Source organism: Orbicella franksi, chromosome 15 (assembly GCF_964199315.1).
Source record: "Orbicella franksi chromosome 15, jaOrbFran1.1, whole genome shotgun sequence".
NCBI classification, from domain to species: domain Eukaryota; kingdom Metazoa; phylum Cnidaria; class Anthozoa; order Scleractinia; family Merulinidae; genus Orbicella; species Orbicella franksi.
The window spans coordinates 13062705-13071624 of NC_138159.1; the positions used below are offsets into that span (position 1 = coordinate 13062705).

Sequence of the window (8920 nt, forward strand, 5' to 3'; positions counted from 1 at the left end):
AAATCTGGTTCATTAAAAATCCCAGTGTGTTCTTCTAGTCTATACCTTGTTTTATTGATCTTTTTTCTGTCTGTACCTTGAAGTTATTGATCTTTTCTCTATATTGATATTTTTTCCAGTAATAAACATTGGCCTTGTTATACTGAAGTAACAAATTCATGAACTAGCTGTTGGTGAATTTTCAACTCAGAACCATGTATTGACCATGCATTTTATTTCAGCATAATGAACCAACACCCATCCTGAATGTGCAATGATAAAGATGAAAACCAGGTGTGAAGGTGATTTAAATTAACAAAACAAAGGCCTCTTCCACTATTACTATAAATGCTTTCTTTGTGGGCTTTTCTTCAGGGGGAGGCAACTTGTTACTTGCATTTGCTACATTTGCTTTGGTTTAATCAGCCCTGAATCCCATATAAACTCCAGTGTAAGGGATATTGCCAATGGATAACTGTTACTACACAGGAAGGGCACACCTGGTTTCCTTTCCCCAGATAACTGTATCTATGGAGAACATTTTGCCAATAGGCTGCATTCATGAAGACATGCGTGCTATTGTCATCAGTCTATTTCTTGTGGCATAATTTGGTACATGCCACACTTGCACCATGGTATTGCCGAGTTACTAGAAGGAGGTGTAGGGTTAGGCGTTCCATCCACACTTGTCATCTGTCCTTCTGTGGATGTGCCAGGGGTGGGTTGAGAAATGTCGCTTTCACCGAGTCGTGCGATGGTCTCATCTAAATTGTCAATTCTTCTAGGCAGGCTTCTGGTACACAGCTTGCACACACTGCTTCATCAAGCATTTGAATGAATTCCTAAAAGAACATTATGGAGGTAATTACCAATAAAGTAGAGTACTGTAAAGTATTTTGTGCTTGCCTGACAAAATTAAGTGTTGTAATTGATCTATTTTAGGTAGAGCCAACAACTGTGTCAAAGATTCAAGTTTGACAGCTTGCTAGCAAGCACAGAGTTTTTGCCAATTCAAGTGGGCCTAGAAATAAAAAAAATCAAGTGTAGGAACAAAACAAATCTTGCCTTGCTAAACTTTATGCATTTGAATTGGTGTTCAAGCTTTGATTTTTGTGGTCTTTTCCATATTTACGCATATTTTTGTTCTTGGAATAATAAGAAATAAAAATATATTTCTATACAAGCAGACCCTTGCATCTCTATTTTATTTTATCCTCTCCTGCTCTTCACTTGGCCCGTTGTCAGTCTGATATGGCTGTGTTCTTCAGCCACAAATGAAGCTGTACTTGCACCAGCCTTGACATGAAAAAAAGAGTAACGTCAAAGCTGTTGTCCTTTGTATCAGTATATGAAAAATCAAACTCTCCTAGGAATCTTCTCAGCTCAAGGGAAAGACAATTCAAACTGCAAAAACTCGAATCTGCTCTATGCTTGGTGAAATGTTTGGCCTAAATGAAAAAGACATGCTGTACACATGAATATACATGTATGTACATATGAAGACTTGAACACAAACAGAACCAAAAATAGCCAGAAATCTAGTTGTTCCATTTGCGTGCAGCCTTCAATACCTACTTACAAACAATGTTACATCAAAGCTAAGTGCATAAATAAGGAATCTCACCGTGTTTTCGACACGGATTTGCTGTCGAACCACACGTGCACTCACTTCCACATCTTGCAAGGGCAGCCACGATTTGCATTTGTTTTCTGTTTCGTGGAACAAGCGCTTTCGCACGAACAGGAGATGCGATTTTCCTATGAGGATAACGATAGAAGAAAGAGAAAATGGACGTTGCGTCCGAGCATATTGAAACATACTAGCAAAAGTATGGCTTGGTGACATAACAACACAAGTTCACGAGGCTTGCTCAACACAACAACTTTATTCTCTAAGCATCTTGGGTAATAAAACAGCTTAACACAACTTCCGGTTACGAATATAATATATAGATTTAGGCCAGCCTAAAAGCGTAGCTCCTCGGCCAGGTTGTTCAGAACCCGACTAAGCTAACCCAGGAAAAGGTAGAATTAATTTTGATTTGAGTTTTGTAACTTTGCGGTGAGGTTTTCTGTGTATTGTTTGGCCCATATACACCAAACAAAGCAGCAAAAAATATTTGTACAGAAGAAAAAAATTTAATTCTGTTAACTTTTAATCCTGGGTTAGCATTGATTGGCCTCCGGACAATCCTGCCCAGTTTTCAACAAGTTAACCTGACATGAGCCCGCGATCCAACCGAAAACCAGCACTTGATCAGCGGTCAACTTCCAAAAAACACGTGACCTCGATGAGCTGTAAACTTGGGCCCGCGATATGGTCACGTGATACTGGTCAGCGGATACTTTGTTTTGACAGGTGTCAGTTGATCATAACATGGAGGTCCAATATCAAAGAAGTACACGGTAAACCAAGGCTGCATGTCTCTGTCAACCTATTATTTGGAGTATGGCCGCCATGTTGCGCGACTCCGTCGCCGTCGTCGTCGCCGTCGTGCGTACGCGCCCACGAGCAATACCGCTAGCCATGATAACCATGAGAAAATCAACTCATGGGTTTCCTTTTCTTTCCTATATGAGTATGGGGCTCCGCTTGGCGGCCCTTCGGGCCGCCGGAGCTCCGCTATTACACTGCTTTCCCCCAGATTTTCAGGATGCACTTATATCCAAGACATAGTGATAACCTACAGTTACAGGTTAAGTTTAACAACTGGTTTTCTAATCGTTTGGGATCTTCGCAAAACTGTAGGTGGACTACTTACAACTAAAGGAGATACAACAGTATCCTCGTTTTCAGGCAGATCTACATGTGGTTCAGAAGTACTATCGAGAGGATTCACATTATCATCATTTATTTTCTGACCACTTGATTCAGGCACCACGACATCTGGCTCACTGACATCATCTGGTACATTATCATGTGCTCTTATCATGTGATCAGTGTGTACATATCTGGTTTTGTGTCCTGTCCTAACTACATAGGTTCTGGGCCCACAAACTTTAATTATAGTGCCTGGAATCCACTTATCAGTCTTAGAATTAGCCCTCGAGTTTCGTACCCACACCCTGTCATTTCTTACAAAGGATCTTTCTCTCTTACATTTCAAATCCTTATACATTTTCTGTTTCTCGTGCTTATTCTCTACAACTTGTGCCAGATTAGGCTTAATCAGACTTAACCTTGTTCTTAGGCAACGTTTCACCATCAACTCAGCGGGGATCACACCAGTTGTACTGTGAGGGGTTGTGCGATACCGAAATAGAAAATTAGCAAGTCTGTGTTTCATAGAGATGTCCTTTTTACCCTCAAGCACTTGTTTAACTAAAGCATCCTTAACAACTCTCACAGACCTCTCTGCTGCCCCATTAGATTGAGGGTGATAGGGTGGAACCAACGTGTGCTTGATGCCATTTTTGCGCATGAATTCGGCAAATTCAGTGGACGTAAACTGTGGTCTGTTGTCAGACACCACCTCTTCAGGTAAACCATGAGAAGCAAAAATTAAACGGAGCTCATCAATAGTCCGTTCAGTAGTTGTAGAGCTCATATGTTTCACTTCAATCCACTTCGAGTGGCTATCGATTACCACAAGGAAGTAATCATTACCCTTCTGACAGAAATCAATATTGAAATGGTCTAGTTGGCCACTTCCATGGGATCAGGGGTGCACTGGGTGGGGCATTTCTAACATTTTGGCATACTGTACATACTCTCACTGCTTCCTCAATTTCCTGATCCATTTTTGGCCACCACATGCATGTACGAGCAATTGCTTTCATACCACATATATCAGGGTGTTCCCAATGCAACTGCCTCAGCAGTTTGGCCCTAGAGATTGGTGGAATAATCACCCTAGAGCCCTAAAGGACACAATCCTGTTCACAGGACAGCTCATTTCTTCTATTATGATAGGGTTTGAGGGTCTCATCAGGACACACTTCTGGCCAACCTGACATCACAAATTGATGTACCTTACCAAGTACAGGATCTACAAGGGTTGCCTTTCCTATATCTTCTGCAGTGATTGGAAAATCATGATCAATTACACTCACACTGTAGACCACACCCTCACTTCCCACTGTGGAGTCCTCATGTGGTAGCCTTGAGAGAGCATCACAGTTGGCATGGTCTTCAGATCTTTTGTATTCAATCTCATAGTCATACGCCGAAAGTACTAGAGCCCACCTCTGCATTCGAGCTGCTGCTAGTGTGGGGATAGCGGATTTTGGATTCAAAATTGCCAACAATGGTTTGTGATCAGCGATCAGGGTAAATTTACGCCCATACAAAAACTGGTGAAATTTTTTTACACCAAAAACAATTGACAATGCTTCACGCTCAATTTGTGCATAGTTCCTTTCACTTGAAGTCAGTGTCTGAGAGGCATAGGCTATTGGCCTCTCCTGGCCATCATCCATCACATGGCTAATAACTGCTCCAATTCCATAGCTGGACGCATCACAAGCAAGTCTCAGTTCACGGCCCCCATCATAATGCACCAACAGTGCATCACTGGTGAGACCTTGTTTACAAGCTTCGTATGCTTGCTGACACTCTTTTGTCCATGTCCACTGGACACCCTTTTTGAGGAGCTCATGTAATGGTGCTAGTGTGGTTGCTAAACCTGGTAGAAATGGGTGACAGTACTGGACCATGCCCAAAAAAGATCTCAACTCACTGACGTTTTGTGGTACTGGTGCCCTTTTTACAGCATCCACTTTTTCCTCAACTGGATGCAAACCTTCAGCATCTATCTTCAAACCCAAATAGACAACTTTCCTCTTCAGAAATTCACACTTTGCCATCTTCAAATGCAGGTTATATTTATGCAACCTCTCCAATACCTCAGCCAGGATTTTGATATTCTCCTGCCAACTGAAACCACCAATAAGAATGTCATCCTGCTTACACACACATTTTTCTGCTCCTTGCAAAATCATATCCATTTTAGCTTGGAATATTTTAGGTGCTGATTTAACCCCATATGGTAATTTGGTGTAGGAATAGAGTCCCTTGTGTGTGCTAATTGTCAGGTACTCACGACTTGCTTTGTCAACACTTAGCTGAGCATATGCATGCGACAAATCAAGTTTGCTGAAAAATTTTGATCCCGAGAGGGCAGCATACAAGTCCTGTTGGGTGGGAAGGGGATACTGCTCATCTTCAACAGCTGAGTTGATGGTTATTTTGTAGTCCCCACAAATTCTAACCGATTTGTCAGCCTTTGGCACAACTACTATTGGGCTTGCCCAGTCTGATCTGTCAGTTTTAACGATTACCCCATTTTTCTCTAATTTATCCAACTCCTTTTCAACTTCATCTTTTAGTGCATATGGAACTCTACGTGGCTTAATAAATCTAGGCTTTGCACCATCTTTCATGGTGATGTGTGCTTCCAACCCTTTCATGCCCTCATAGCTATCTTTGAACAACTCACTGTGTTTAGCTAGTAATCCATCAAGTTGACTTTTGGCACTTTCCAACTTGGATCTTGTTAAACTAAATATTTCACCCCACTCAAGCCTTATATGGTTTAACCAATTTCTTCCCAGCAAAGTAGGCTTCTTCTCATAATCAGCTACAATAATTGGCAACGTATATTCATGGCCCTTGTACACTACATCACGCAGCATTTTACCACACACTGTAAGGGTTTCACCCGTATAGGTTTTCAATTCAACTTTTGACGGACGAAGTGGAAAACTACTGAATTTCTGAGAATGTGTGCTCTTACTCATTATTGAGTAATCAGCTGCAGTGTCTACTTCCATTGCACATGGTGAACCATTTATGGTCATTTCTACAGTATAACTTTTGTTGGTAGGATTATCTGTACCAACTGCATACATGGAATAAATACCTAATTCATCATTATCATCACAGCCTTCTGTGTTTGATTCTAAGACACTATGAACAGTACCTTTAGCTCCTGGTTGTTTTGTTTTCATGCTAGACTCAACATCTTTACTGCGACAAACTGATGCAAGGTGATCTACTTTGCTACATTTGTAGCATTTTGCTGACTTAAATTTACACTTAGGTGCAGCATGCTTACCACCACACCGGTAACATGAGGGTTCCTTAGTGTTTACAGTTTCCAGTTTATTTACTATGCCTTGGCTGTAATCACTTGCACTGACAGGACGGAATTCTTGGGTGTTCTTCTCTGCCATCTCCATTGACTTTGCAATCTGGCACGCTTTCTCAAAAGAAAGATCCTCGGTGTTCAAAAGTTTATTCTGTATTTTGGGATTGTTCAATCCGCACACAAAACGGTCTCTCAGAGCTCGGTTGAGAAACTCCCCATAGTTACAATGAATCGATAACTTCTTCAAGGCCACAATAAAGTCACTGATGGATTCGTCGTGTTTTTGATAGCGAGTTCCAAAATGAAAACTCTCTCCTATCTCCAATGGCGCTGGATTGTAATGTTTCTCCCATGCTTTGACAATGTCCGCAAAAGGAGTGTCTTTTGGTTTCACTGGTGCCAGCAGATTGCTCAGGGTAGAATATGCTTCGGGTCCAATCTCAGTCAGAAAGATAGCACGTTTTCTATTTGCAACTGCGAGATTGGCTTCCTCTTTACCCTCGCCTATTTCTTCTATGATGTTATTTGCCATGAAGAACATTTCCATTCTTTCCACATAGGAACGAAAAGTCTCTCGCTCAGGGCTGAACTCGCCGACACGACAAAAACAATCCAATTCCCGCCATTTTGATAGCACGTGCTCAAACTTTGATCAAGTTGCCTCGGTCGAAAACAAACCTTTTACCTCACACAGAGAAAATCAAAACTTCACTGGATTTCTCATACGTCTTCGTGCATGTAGAGTATCCCATCCTCGTCGCCAAAATGAAACATACTAGCAAAAATATGGCTTGGTGACATAACAACACAAGTTCACGAGGCTTGCTCAACACAACAACTTTATTCTCTAAGCATCTTGGGTAATAAAACAGCTTAACACAACTTCCGGTTACGAATATATTACACATATTCCCAGAAACTACGAAACAGTTCACACTTTCAAATCTGTCAGGTTATGGAGTCGAAGGAAACTCACCACCGTAGCCTTTCTTGCCTCTTCTGCGTCCATAATTTTGCCTCTGCGATAAAATAAGTAGATCGACGAGAAGAAATCCACACACGCGACAAAAAGACGTAATAATTTTAACCAAGAACGGCTAAATTCGCGCAGAATTTAACAACTCCGACAAATTCAAGATGGCGGATGCATTTGAATCTCAATGAGAACGGAGCCAAATTTCGCACATGCGCGGGTCGTGACGTACTCCTTTAATGAACCTGAACTTAAACCAGAAACACCAGACTAGAAGCATATCGCTAACCACTAACTGTTAACGTCTTCCAGCTGAAAAACTACCTGTTATCTGTCGAAGATTATACTGAAATCCAACAGTAAACATGTACAGATGGCGTAGTGCGCGCGCAAAACAAGCGCGAGATATGTTTTACTTACTGGGGAGGTGACAGGAAAAAATGTAACGGGCACCGTAAAAGTTTTCAAAATTGAAGTGGAAGTGGAAGTGGCAAGCCTATTCAACACGTGATTAGTTTCTGGTTGTGAGCAAAAGGTATTTAGACTGTATTTTAATTGAACCAGAGGAAGGCTGTCAGAGACACTATAAGCGCTGTTGCAATGATTTTGTTATCAAAAACATACCAAAAATGGTTTTTATGTTACCATTTACCATGTAGTTTTAAGATCTTTATAAATGTGCTTGCTTTTCTGTATGTAAAGGGAATTCTAAGAAAATCTGTTAAGAAATATCCTTTCCTTCTCTTTTCAGAAAAATGCTGATGTCAGCATTTTTGCTGAGATTCAAGGCTAATTATCTCGAAAAAATGCGTGGCTACCCCCATTTTTCTTTGTGGATTCCAATAGCCCTTGCAAAGATCTACTTTTTCCGCGAGGTCCTAACCTGGCGAAAAAACCTTTGTATTTAGTAGGCACCGTCCTTAAGAGCGCTGAGGAAGTAATCTGCGCGCGCTCAAAGGAAAACGTCAGTGTTTTTCGATATTTTATCACTTTAATACGGGCACAAAAAGCAAAACTGACGGTGAAATTTCTCGCGTTTCCTTCGGTGAAATTCCGTAAAATTTGGGAGATTGGTAGTAAATATTTTACTTTAGTCGGAGCTCGTTTTTCAGGGAAATCCATAAGACCAGATTTTTTGCAGCGGTAAAAGACATAAATTTGAAAATATTGAAAAAACTGCCTTTAAAAACCCTACTTTCTTTTGGAAGATTTCACCGAAGGGAATTCATGAAATCACAAATAAAGCCATAAAAACAGTAAAAAACAGATTTGTTTGGGCATTTATAATTTAAGACTAAATCCCAAAATTTTAACCGAGATGATAGCAAAACACCATTTAATCATTGCTTATTACATGTAATAAGTTTGAGAGGACTAGGTGTGAAAGCGAATGCAAAAACAGCATTCAAAACATAACACTTGCGCGCGCAACGCCATAAATGATTACCTTATGGAGCCACCTTAAGCCAGAAATTTGCGACAATTTCCGCGCGGCCATAGAATGCGTTGTGACGTCATCAGTTGTGTAGATTGTGCCGGGGAGAATGGCGGATAAGCGAAATCGAAGAGTCTCAGAGTCTCCGGGAAATATTGTGTAGCTGGCGGCCCTGGCTAGTTAGCTGCACTAATTCTAGTTTACCTCCCAGCATATCGATGCACTTTTTTCCTTCAAACGAAAGTGTGAGAAGGAAATGGACGAGATTTGTGCAAAAACACCGGCCCGGTTTCAAACCAACGAAGACATCAGTGCTGTGTTCAGTCCATTTCACACCAGAAAGCTTTTCGCGGATGATCGACCTAGCAGATCACCCTAGTGTTCGAAGAAGTGAAAAAGAAGAATCCCCAACCATTGATGTAGCGATAACGCAAGGGGATGATC

General features: G+C 41.1%; 1 long non-coding RNA gene across 1 annotated transcript; it reads right to left on the reverse strand.

Annotated features, from left to right (window-relative positions):
• Positions 1 to 835: 835 nt before the first annotated feature.
• On the reverse strand, positions 836 to 7171 carry LOC145470049 (uncharacterized). The gene is made up of 3 exons (XR_014042424.1): positions 7045 to 7171; positions 1604 to 1737; positions 836 to 1275 (listed from the first exon to the last, which is right to left on the reverse strand). It is a non-coding gene; the product is annotated as an uncharacterized LOC145470049 (long non-coding RNA).
• Between the last annotated feature and the right edge of the window lie 1749 nt (positions 7172 to 8920).